Raw genomic sequence first — 13,616 nt, 5'->3', positions numbered from 1 at the left:
TTGAAGGACTGTCAGCAACAACGGGAATGGCGAAGGTTCCATTCAGCCAAGATTCATTACTTTTTAGGAATACCGCTTCTTTATAATGGGCTTTAGTCCATCGATTTTTAAATTCTGATTTGAGATGTGCAAAATTGCTTTTCAACGTCTCAATTTGATTGTCAGAGAATCCTTTAATAGACATAAACTGATCTTTCAAGAAATTTAGCCTTGCCTCTATGTTGGGTAAATTTTCATTGTTCATGAGGTCAAACAAGTATTTTCCAGTCAAAATCCTCATTCCCGATGCTCCCATTGAACCTAACACAAATAAATATTTCGCTTAATCTCTTGTAAATGAAAAGACCTTTTTCATAAAATTTTACCAACAACATTCAAAGTACTAAAATACCGTTTATCCGGACTTATCCGGATCAAATTCTTTGATGAATTGTCAAAACAAGGTACATACTAAACAATTACAATCGAATCTTAACCGGATCTATCCCGATAGTATTACTTATTGACTAACAAATATTATTTTAAGAAAAAAAAAGTAGTTTGAGAAGGTGTGTACTTATAGGGTTGAAAAGTTAACTTTAGTACTTGAAAATTATAAAGATTCTAATTGATTTCATTCATTACTAACCTGATGCTTCAGAATCCATAACTCTCTACTCCACTGTTGAACACAAAAACATAAAATTTCACTTTTAAAGTTTGGGTTTTGCAAGAGTGCCGAGAACAGATAACGTACACGAGGTGATACGATCGAATTCCGACTGCCATTATCGTATGTCAAATGCTTGTAGGGTGCGCGGGAGGGGCTGGCTTTTGTTCTCGGAAGGGTCAGGTACCTCAGGAAGTCATTTTTGTAAATGTATTTATTGTTTTGTTAAATGGACTTTTGACCCCGTAGATCTTTCAAATACCTGTATGTGCAGCGGTCGCCCCTCGGCAGGCAATGGCAAACCTCCCGATGTTGAATGTGAACCACACCTAAACGTCAACGACACCGTTGGAATTCTTTCTTTGGGGTTATTTGAAAGAAAAGGTGTACATCGATAAGCCAGCAACAATTCAAGAGGTAAAGAATGAGATAATTCGGCACATTAACGGCATAGAACCTCAATTATGCCTCAGCGTCATCGAAAATTTGGACTATCGAATGGAGGTGTGCCGCCGAAGCCGCGGCGGCCATTTGGCCAATATTTTGTTTCATGCTTAATTGAGCCATACCAGTATTATCATAATAAAGAGAAATGACAATAATAACATCAAAAAATTGTAGTTTATTCAAAACCAGCACCGGCTCTTAAAACTTAACCACCTCTTATAAGGTATTCAAAGCATATTTTATACACCCTCATAATTTTACTAACAAAAACCTGGCGCATTTGGCAGTGGCGCGAAAGGAAAGCAGAATTTTATTTTTATGTATCGAGTAAAATTGTGAAAATATTTTGTGAGCATATTTTGTTTTTTATCCTACTCAAGAGCTGGCAACATATAATTTATCGCTTGAAAAAGACGACTTTTCGTGATTAAAATAGGCCATTAATTATTGCCATTAAAAAATAAAAACTAGGCGGACGACTAAATTTTTTTGTTTCGCTTATCTCTTCATGGATTATTATTAGGTGTAACAACCTTTGGAAAAAATTTGAGTAATTAAGTACTCAAATTTTACAGATTAGTACATAATTATTTGTCTTATTACCTGCAAATGCATTGAATATTCTATATAGATATAATTGGCGCGTACACCCTTTTTGGGTGTTTGGCCGAGCTCCTCCTCCTATTTGTGGCGTGCGTCTTAATGTTGTTCCACAAATGGAGGGGCCTACAGTTTCAAGCCGACTCTGAACGGCAGATATTTTTTATGAGGAGCTTTTTCATGGCAGAAATACACTCGGAGGTTTGCTATTTCTGCCGAGGAGCGTCCGCTATTAGAAAAAAACGTTTTCTTAAATTTGATCTTTTACCGAGATTCGAACCGACGTTCTCTCTGTGAATTCCGAATGGTAATCACACACCATCCCATTCGGCTACGGCGGCCGTATTGAATATTACCTTCTTAAAATATTATTTAAAGGTTTTGGTATTTCTGCTTTCATGGCTTCAGCTCTTCATAAAAAAAAAATATTCGCCTCTCGGAGTCGACTTGAAGCTGTAGGCCCCTCCGGTTGTGCAACAACATCAACACGGCAACCACAAATAGGAGGAGAGGCTCGACCAGAAACCCAAAAAGTGTGAGGTGTGAACGCCAATTAGGTATTCTAATCTCACATAGTATCTTCCGTTTCTCTGAGTGTGGGCCCACAAATTCTTACAGACCTATTTTCGTACGCATTTTAGTTCGTATATGTAGGGCTTTTTTTTTTTGTAAATAGCTCTAAATACATTTTCAGAGAAGTGTTACTCTGAACCCATTTTACATATCAGCAGCAGATTAATACGTACGTAAGTTAAACTGGCTAGACCAAGTCTAGTAATGAATTACCGAGCAAGAGGGACTTCCTTCTTGTAATAATGAGCGCCTTTTCAGTCAGAATGTCTTTCATCTCAAACTGTATGTGACCCTACTACTTCCCAGGAGTTTTTACTTCCATGAGCTATCAACATCTCGTCAAAAGCTCCACGACTAAGCACTCCACCTTTTTATACATCCGTAACACTTTTCTTAAATCACGTCAAAAATTTTTCTAACAGCTGACTACTCTTTAACGTCATATCGAATTTCCGTCGAGTCTTTCGAAATGCCACTCATCGCTGTGGTTGGCGTAAAGTTAAGTTTGTTTTGTTCCGCTTCGCACCTCAATGAATGAGCAAGCAATTAGACGCAGTACTGCCTACGGATACAAGTATAGCAAATTCCTTGACTGCGTTCAAGCAGAAAATTCAGCGACCGTTTGCCAATTTCACTGCCGCAGCGCCACCAGTCGTACACTGCGCGGTAATTGATGAAGTCGAAAGTGTTGACTCATACCCCACGCCAGTTTGGTTAAACAAATTTGTTGGCTGGCTGGCAGCGTTGTAATTGAGATAGTTCGCGGCAAGTTACTTCCAAGCAATCAGCGAAGGTTACTTTGTTTACATAATTTTGATTAAGTTGCCGCTTGCGTGGAATGAATTTTGCTTGGGCTTTAAATTGTTTGATAGTTTTGCTCACTGTTAAATTGAATTGCTGCAGCTGTATTTGTAAGAGCGGGCTTAAATACGAATCTAATTGGATTTGACTCGTTTTTAAATTTTTAATTGAGGTTCGGTTGTAGCGCGGTGTTTTGTTCTCTTATTTCTCCATGCTGACAAGTTCGTGGCCTCTTGTACATACGCAAATATAATTGGCGCTTACACCATCGATTGGACGTTTAACAGGGTTCCTCCACCTCCTATTTGTGGCGCACGTCTTGATGTTCTTCCACAAATGGAGGAGCCTACAGTTTTAACCGACTCCGAACGGCACATGGAGGTGGTTTGCCATTGCCTGCCGAGAGGCGACCGCTATTAGAAAACCACTGGTATTCCCGCAACAACCCATTCGGCTACGGCGCCGCCGATTTAATTCTATACTATTTTTAATTTGGTATCTGCCTATCATTGATTTGGATTGCAATAAATAGATTATCCCAGTATAATCCACACAGCGGGTCAGGGATTAGAATTTGCCTGTCATAAAAGGCGAGTAAAATCTATAGTTACCAGTCCCTCCATCAAACTGGCTGCTGATTTCTGGTCTACTGCTAAAGCCAGTGTTACGTTTGAGCCTCTTTCAACTCTTCTTAGCCGCCAGATGTCGATGTGGAGGCCTTTATTTTGCCCCTGCAAAAAGCCCAATATCTTCGGCGTTTCCAAGGACTGTGAATCGGGAAAGTACCCCACTGCGATCCGTGTTGCTGTTATTTCTGCGGCCTTGGATGTAGACGGTTTATAGTCCTTAGCCTGCTTCTTCGAGGTAGTCTCTGGTGGTGTCTGTTCCGATGACCTCTGCCGCTTTGGTTCTGGCTTAATACCATCTTCTTTGCGGGCATGGGGAGCAGAGCTTTGGCATATGCCTCCTCTCTGCTGAACCCTTTTTTAAAGAAATAACGTAGCCTTTTTTTTTGCCCACCTCGCTCAGTTTTTTCGGTTGTTCGGCTGTATCTGTGCCGATGGTATACTGTTTAGGTCTTTCAGCTGTTCAGGTCACAACTAAGCTGTTTCGTTAAGCATTTCTGCTTCTCAGGTCCCGCCTTTGGGGTCTTGAGTGACGAACCTGTGGCTCGCTCCATTTGACGGCTGCTCCTTCTTTATTGATTGAGGTACAGCGTCTTCTGATGGTGAGCTATTATGGCTGCTCTCGCTATTTTTGTTTTTATTGTGTCCATTTTGGTCCCACGAGTAAAGAGGAAAGGTTGATTGACTGCGCCAGTATCCTGGTAGCACAGAAAGGCAGTTATTGAAATGGAGCCTTGCCTGGGGGCTCCAAGTTCGCATATTAGCGACTAGATAACCCTTAGCCACTCATCCATTGGCACCTTGGTTTGGGGATTTGTGTAGAGTTTACTCTCCCTAGATTATAGTCGTCTCTCACGACAGCCATACCTTACCTCGGGCAAATTCTAACCCCTGACCCGCTGGCGCAATACCTAAAACACGGGTACATTTCTTCTGGTTGATGCGCAGTTGCATTGCAACCGGGTGCCGTGACTCATAGAACGGCAAAGGTTTAGATGGGCTTTGACGCCTACCAAGGCGGTTAGTGTATTCGTACCGCACTGCCAATTGGTACCAAGTCCTATAATTACTTGTATACAAAAATAAATGAACTAAATATCTTAGGTTTCGATAAATAATCTAATTGATCTGTGTGCTTTTGAGCAGCATGGGCTTAAACCGTCGCCGCAGGTAGACGTTTTCCCAGTAAGGTTTACTTTGTCTTTCCTCCACTTCCTCAATAAGAGAGGAGTGGCTTCCCTTTTCTTGGCCACCAAATGGTTCTGGTTTTATAAGTGGCGTGCCCGACCCTTTCTTGTCTAATGTATCTACCATTTCGTGCCCAGTAGTTCATACTCCTACCGGTGGCTACGGCCTAAGATACAATTGTCAATTTTTAATTGTACTTACAATTTAAATTTATCGAACATTGGCAGTTCGGGCAGTGTCGAAATTCCAAAAATAAATTTCATTACCTACATTTCTCTCACCTTTGCCTTTCAGTTTACCATTTCCCAGGTATGAGCTCATCTTTTTTTCATCTTTCAAAAAAAGGTAAATTTTTGAAACTAAAGCGCTAATTTATTACCAATAAAGTTTTTTTTTATAATAAACGCATTTTTGGGTTATTAAAGTTTTCATATTCGCCACCATTTAATTTATTCATTATACTTATCCTCTACTGGTATTTAATAACGCTGACAGCCAATGCTCTTCTAAGCTCTATTCGCTTGATAATCGCTTCTGCCCTTTCTCATTAAACTTTTAATTCACTTTTGTTGACAAACGAACCACCAACAACGAACTGATTGTCATTTTATAATTATGAAAAATTTTCAAAGCGATAATAACAAGGCAGTTTAATTACATTCTCCGCTTCTGCTTGCTCAGTATGATCCGCGTCATGGTTACTCAGTTACCCTCGAACTTTGTGGGCATGTATGTGTGTATTATCATCAACCACTTGCGCTGTGCGCTTGATCCTGCAATTGACTCCATACAAACATTTACGCGCACATAAATAGTTTCGTTATCGCAATCGCGCCCTTGCGTTACTCGGAGAGTGCAGTCGGCGTTGACGTCTCACTTTGGAACTAAGTTTCAATAAAATTTTAGTTTACTATAATTTTCACTTCCACACTCATTTTTTTTGCGTACGCTGTCCTCCTTGGACTTGGAGCGCTTTTAAGAAGTAAAATACTGTAGCGCGCATTTAATGAGAAAATTGTAAAAAAAGTTAGCAGCTGCTGGCCACACTATTTTATCAAATTGTTATTTTTAATTTTCTCTCCCTTTACTTTTTTGCGACACTGTTAATTGCGTGTGTATGAAAAAGTATTGCCGGCACTGGCTGGGGGAAATGCTAATCCTCGATGAAGACTTCGAGCATAAAATGCAATTTTTACAATCCTTCACTGCCTCTCGCCCTGTCTACTGCCTGTTCGTTACTCCGCCTTCTGACTGCCTGTCAGTTAAATAGTTGGTTAGTTGGTTGGTTTGTTGCCCAACGAAGCTCATAATTGCCATGTTTCACTATCGCTTGCATTCAACAATTTTTGCTGCTGTTGGTGTGGAAAAAAAGATAATTCAGAAGAGGACGAAGTTGTTGCTGTCAGCACAAAATAGTGAAGACAGAATAAATGAAATTAAAAATCAAACCAACGAGACTCATTTCGAATGGCATTCGCATGGGGTATTTTTTGCAAATCGAAGACAAAGAGATTTTTTTTATTTTAAGAGGATTTGAGGATCTGATGTCATTCACTTCATGAAATGATTTTGTGTAAAAGAAACTGTTACCATTTCAAGTAAATGGTAGAACTAACAGATAATCGATTCCGATGGGATCCTACCTAACAATATTCCAGGCAGAAATACATGCCATTGAAATATGTGTGAGCGAATGCCTTAGAAGGAAAATGAGAGGTGCTCACATCTACATACTTTCAGATAGCCAAGCGGCTCTAAAAGCCCTTCTATCAACAACCATCACCTCTAAATTGGTAACTGATTGCCTAAACCTCCTAAACACGTTAGGAAACCTCAACATAGTAACACTATGTTGGATTCCGGGACATGAAGGATATGAGGGAAATGAAATGGCTGACGACCTTGCAAAACAAGGAGCAAATATGCAACTTACTGGTCCTGAGCCTTTCTGTGGACTGACAAAAGGCCACATTAATGAATTCCTTAGGAAATGGGAGGAAAGAAAACTTGCCGCGCACTGGCTAAACTGTGCCGGTCAGCGTCAAGCCAAACTATTCCTAAGTCTCAACAAAGGAGTATCTGACAAACTTCTCTCACTAAACAGAGTAAATCTGCGTCTTTTAACCGGATACTTTACTAACCGGATACCTTACTGTGCTAAAATTTCTAAAAAGCCTAAAACTCTAGAGTTACAAAATAGACCTTTCACAATAATATAGATCAGCTCTGGTCGCAATGCGTAATGGCCTTATAATAATAATAATAATAACAGATAGAGTGCATTGTGGTTTAACTTCTGAAATAGAAGATGCCTGAAAAAACTTAGAACCTGCATAATTTTTTAAAATTTTCTTTTACTTTGAAAATAATGCAAAAATGTTCACAGTTGTTCTTTTTATTCTACTGGTATTGTGTGCATGCATATAATATTTATAAATACAGACTAGTTTATGGTAGTAGTCTGGTCAAATACTAATTTTTTTAGATATTTTTTAGGAATTTTTCTTTTTAAGAAAATAAAATGCGATCTTTTCGATTTTATAGTATGTTATTATTGACATCAAATAGTATATTATATAAAAGCATTTTTTTTCTAACATTTTTTTCTTAGTAGGGTGGTACCAAGGTAGCGTCTTAAAAAAAGATGGGTGGCTTGTCAACAGGATTTTGGCTCTTAGGGACATCTGAAACCATAAGCTAACTGGTTAAAATCCTGTTGACAAGGCGGAACTTTAGTGCGGCCTCTAAGCCCTTGAAATTCATAGTGCCGTCTAATATAAGATAGTCACCCAGTACTTTCCCACATTAGGGAAATGCTCCAGAATGAAGGCAAGTTCTCCACTCCATAAAGTTTAGTTCCCAGAGTAATGCAGAAAGTAGTTCCAGAAAAGAAGAAGTTTTCGTTCCTTACTCTGCAAAAGCTGCAAATTTCCCAGTTTTTTTTAGGTTTATTGAAAACTCCTATGGCAATTCTCAAGTTCATGCAATCTGTAAAACATTTTTAGCTGCATGAGAGTAAAAACTCTCTGGAGCGCTTCTAGACTGGTTGATTTCTCCTAATAGTTCCCTAGAGCTATTTCCTCCTCTTTTATCAGGGAGGACAGTGAGTCTCTTGCCCACACCGCTTAAGGGCTCTGGGCTTACATATGCATAAAGGTAGTTGATGCTCCCTTCTTTACGAATTTATCAGCAATCGATGTACTGAAATGCCAATGTTACTCGCTACTTAGAGCATCCGAACTTGATTGGTCAGCCAAGTGTGCTAAGCTTTCTAAGTCACTTGATTTTCAGTTAAAATCTTTTAGCACTTTTATCCCAAATTATATGAATTCCACCATTAGCAATCGAGTTATGATTTTCAATAAAAAGACATATGACTTTTCGAATTTTGAAGTGTTGTTGAACGCATTAATCACTTTAGTACTTTAATTTTGAAATAAATAAAAAATATGTTATTAAATGAGGGATCAACCCTACTCAAAAACTTTGCTGAATATCGTCATTCCTAAATCGTTTTTGTTCCATATCCGCCTCAAAATGTTATGTTTATTAAATTACTATTTTTAGATAGGTGGCAACGCTGCACTAAAAAAGAATCCGTGATTATTGTTTTAATTTTTAAACTCAAAACTTTATATTATTAAAAAGGTGGCAACTCTAGTAAAAAACTTTGTTGAATTAAATTATTCGTAAAAACGTGTCATTTCAGCTGCGCCTCTAAAAATCATGCTTATTCAAGTACTATTTTTAAATTGGTGGCAACGTTATGCCAAAATAAGTATAAGCAATGCAAGTAATTTTTTTTTAATATTCATTATTAGAAATAAGTTCTGTGATTAGTGCTTCAATTTCCAAATAAAAAAAATATATTATTAAATAAGGTGGTAACCCTACTCAAACACTTTGCTGAATTAAGTCGTTCCTAAATACATTTCGTTCCATCTCCGCATCAAATATCATACTTGTTCAATTACTATTTTTACATAAGTGGCAACGCTATAGGTATAAACAGTACAAGTAATTTTTTCTAATATCTATGATAAGAAATCAGTTTGTGATTAGTCCTTTAATTTTGAAATAAATAAAAAATATATTTTTAAATAAAGTGGCAAGCCTAGTCAAAAACTTTGGTGAATTAAGTTATTTCTAAAAACGTTTAAGCTCGGACGCAAAATTTAATGTTTGTTAAATTACTATTTACTATTACCATTTAGATAGGTGGCAACGCTGCACGAAAATAAGTCAGGACTAAAAAATTTTCCAACAGCTTTGATACTTATAGTATATTATAAAATTTGTAGTTTTAATTTTTTTTAACCAGTTTTAATTTTCTGGATAGGTGGCAATCCTGCTCAAAAATATGTCTGCATTAAACTGCACTTGCATAGCTAATTATTTTCCCTGTTATGATATTATAAATAATTTAGTTCATTGTAATTTTTTAGTTAGGTGGCAGCTCTATCCCAAAATGTGTTCATATTAATGCTTTCTTGAACTTCTTTCTCTGTCTGTATGAACGGGGTTTAATAAAACTCTCTTGGAATAGAGTTGGCAGCATTGAAAATAGTTTCATAGGGTAAATAGCATGAAGACGTAGAATGGCCGCAATACCAATACCTGTCATCGTAAGCCGATTTTGATGAAAAGTACCCTATATTACCCTGTGATACAGAGGTTGCTGTCTAGTCCCCAGTAACGCCCATGAAAGTCTATTCAGCAGTTTCGGAGGTTATTTAGATCAACCAGACTAGGGAATTTTAAGGGAATTTTCAACACGCCGATTCTGCAGTTTTATCATTCATCTGTACTGACACATTTTCCCACTAAATTTTGCAACACTCTTGACATTTTTTGCAAATATTTCTCTATTTATTGTAAATTTTTACTTTGTTGCTGAACAGTTTTTTTCACTGCCTCACTTTGCTGTTATTTTCGTTTAAGTATTTCTGAATTGTACAATTCTTTCTGGCTGCTTAACATTTTTCAATTAAAATAACTGTAAACTGCAGAGAGTTACATTTCTTTTTTCGTGCAATTACCGTTGTTTTTATTATACCACTCTTTGAGTGGCAACAACTGCGAAATTTTATTGTAAAAGTTGTAAAATTTTTGTAGCTGCAAAAAAAAGCTTAACCTACTTTAAATAGTTTTTGTTGTTTCCCCATTGCAGGCAAAGAGGCGTAGAACTGGAAAGGGGATTCAACTAAACGTAGGAGGACGAACGGAGGAAAGAATAGAGAAAGAGGAAAGGAAGCAGCCACTACGAAATTGAAAAAGTAGAGTAAGAAGAGCAGCGACGCACCAGGAAGAAGAAGAGCAAAAAACGTGGAAAACGAAGAGAAAAGAATTTAACAGCCAGAAAAATAGTGGCAAGAAAGGCAGTCGCAACAATAATAACAGCAGCAAGAATAATAAAAGTAAGCCACACAACAGCAACGGTGCAACACAGTACCAGAGCAACACTGAAGGCTGCAAGTAAGTCAACAACAGATTACGTGCAATGTTGACAACAGGAAGTGTGACGGCAGGCGGCAATGGCGACGGCGTCGACGGTGACTGCCAGGCATATAAATGAAACAAACGGGAAGCGCGAATGGGTGCTGAACGATATTAAAGTGTAATTAAACAAAAGTTGCTGATGTCAGGAAGAAAGACAAAAACAACAAAAACAAAAGAAATAACAATAACAAATACAACAACAAACACCATTTAAGCAACAAAGATTACCAGTGCGCCTCGCTGCAAGAGAGAAAACACGCTGCCACAGCAACAACAACAAAACCAGCAACATCAGCACTACAAGACAATGCTGCCACACATTAGTGACGAAGTGAGACTGAGACTTGCGCTAGTGTATGAGTGTTGAGTTGTTATACTAAAAGTGTTAAGGAAGTGTTTAAATTAGGGTAGCAACACTGATGGCACTTTGCCAACAATGCCCTGTCAGCTGCAGATACAAACACACAACCAAAGCAAAAGAGTGAAATAAATGCAAAGGAAAAAAAAACGGCAACAAAAACTGTGAATTGAATTGGTTGTTGAATGCATGCGTTTGAGTGGGTTAGCAGGCGGGAAGAGCGGGGGGCAGAGTGCGAAAATTAAGTGAAGTGTGGACGTAAACACTTCCGGGTGGCTGAAATGACATTAACATGGCGCCGAGTGACAGCAACGGCGAAGCAGCGGAAGTGTTGCACCAAACGTGCGCAGGTCGTTGCGAGAGGAGCAGGTGGAAAGGGGGGAGGATTAAAAAAACTGTATCATAGAAATTAAGTTAAATTAGTGAAGCAGCAACGCACTAAAACTGAGTGAATATCGATAATTTTTTAATACAAACAAATTAAAAATTAAAAATTAAAAAAAAAAAAAAACAATGAACTAGAAGTGAGTGTCGAAAGAGGAGAAAAATAAAATAAATTTTATTAATTTGAATTAATGAAACAGCATCGACTTAAAACTGAGTGAATACTGATAATTTTTTAATATAATGAAAGTAAAAATTAAAAACTAAAAATTTAAAATTAAAAATTAAAAAAAAAAACTAAAAGTGATCGTGGAAAGAGGAGAGAAATAAATGAAATGTAAACTAAAAAGGAGTGGCGAGTGGAAGCTACTTGCGTTACGACCAGACAAATCTGGCCATCCTACAATCTGAAACAGACAAAAACCCTTATAAGTCTATCGAAACACGAACTAATGCATATAACATCTCTTATCACCGGCCACTGCCTTTTGGGCACTCACGCACGTCGGCTCGGGGTTCCTCAAAACGACCTGTGCAGATACTGCGAGGACGAAGATGAGAAAGTATCGAGCGGGCATTTGCTGTGCAGTTGTCCAGGCTTAGCCAGAAATCGACTCGCTCTTCTAGGCTCTCAATTGACAATCTCTCAGTACTCTCGGACCTGAAAATCGAATCTCTCATTAAATTCTCGAAACGAATCAATATTTTGGACCAAAATCTATAATAAAAATCTCGGTTAGGTGGGGAAATCATATAAAATAATGAGCTCTAGGGTAACAAAACGAACCCAACTTGTGGTCTATGTGGCACTCCGATGAGGGGTCACCCTTAAACCAACCAACCAACCAAACTAAAAAGGATCTATAAAATAAAATAGCTAAGTGTGGGATTAAAATAAAAATGAATAGAAAAAAATACATTTATTTAAGGTATTTATATGGGGTTAATAATTAAAAAAAAAAAAATTAACAAGAAGTAGTGGTGGAAAGAGCAGAGAAATGCAAATAAATTTTAATTTAAAAATAAAATGAAAATAAGAAAAACATAATTTATTTTATGTATTTATTTATTGTAAGTAAAAATATCTGAAACAACAAAAAAAACGCTAACTGTTAGGAGATTGCCAGAAATAAAAATAAATGTGAAATATTTCGGTATCCATCGTAAAGGTTTCTGAAACTATAGAAGATACACAAAAACGCACAATTTAAATTTTATTTACCAATTTATTTTATATACTATTTTTTTGTTTTAATATAAACGGTGGTTAAATTTCAAGGGCCGATGTTGAATGTGAACCACACCTAAACGTCAACGACACCGTTGGACTTTTTTCTTTGAGGTTATTTGAAAGAAAAGGCGTACGTCGATAAGCCAGCAACAAGTCAAGGGCTAAAGGATGAAATAATTCGGCACACTAACGGCATAGAACCTCAATTATGCCTCAGCGTCATCGAAAATTTGGACCATCGGATGGAGGTGTGCCGCCGAGGCCGCGGCGGCCATTTGGCCAATATTTTATTCCATGCATAATTGAGCCATACCAGTATTATCATAATAAAGAGAAATAACAACAATTTCCTAAAAAAGTTGTATTTTATTCAAAATCAACACCGGCCCTTAAAACTTAACCAACCTTTATAATGAATATTTCGATAATTGAAGAACATGACCGCTATTAATAAAAAAAGATAATAGTATGTACTATTAAAATTCTACTGAATAGCAAAGAAAATAGTATTAAAAAAAAAAATAGAAGTAAATAAAAAATCCAGAAAATGAGAAAACGAAAGATGACTTACAAGAAGCGAAGGGAAATCTGAAACCTTCAGCCATTCCGATGCCTGTCATTCTCGAAACTGTTTATCGCTCACAAAGCCACAAGAGTTAAAATTAAAAGTTGCTCGCTGCTGGACTATTTCTGCAGGATTGGAAAAGGACTCATATAGCTCCAATCCTTAAAAGTACGAATAAAAATAGCGTCACGAACTAAATACCTTTTAGGTACTTGGCAACTATTTCGCAACTACGAGTATTTCAGACTATTATTAAGATAAAGCTGATGTTTGCTATGTCTTGTCTAGCGAGCTCGAATCAACTTGGTTTTGTTAGTGGAAAGTCTGCTGTCTGCTTTAGCCTTGCAAATTTTTTCCGAGAACTGTATTGATAACTTCAAGGCCGGTTATAAAGTAAATGCCATTTACACTGATTTGCTTTTTATAGTGACTCTCATCAAATATTGCCAAGTAAATTTGTACAGCTTCGTTATATTCCTTCAAGTGCAAATCTCAATTCTCATTTCTTACAACAAACTCTAAAAGCGAGCAACGTAAAAGGTTTTTAAACAAACAAAGTGAAGAATTCAATTAAAGTAACCAGTGGGAAAAACTCAAAGCAAAATCAGTTAAAAACTATTAAAAACGCATCGCTCGCCCGCCACATCGCTTAACCAGCCTAAATGTTCCCGTGGCGGCGACGACGGCGGTGCGTA

This window comes from Anastrepha obliqua, chromosome 4 (assembly GCF_027943255.1).
Source record: "Anastrepha obliqua isolate idAnaObli1 chromosome 4, idAnaObli1_1.0, whole genome shotgun sequence".
NCBI classification, from domain to species: Eukaryota; Metazoa; Arthropoda; class Insecta; order Diptera; family Tephritidae; genus Anastrepha; species Anastrepha obliqua.
Note: the sequence above shows the minus strand (reverse complement) of the source record.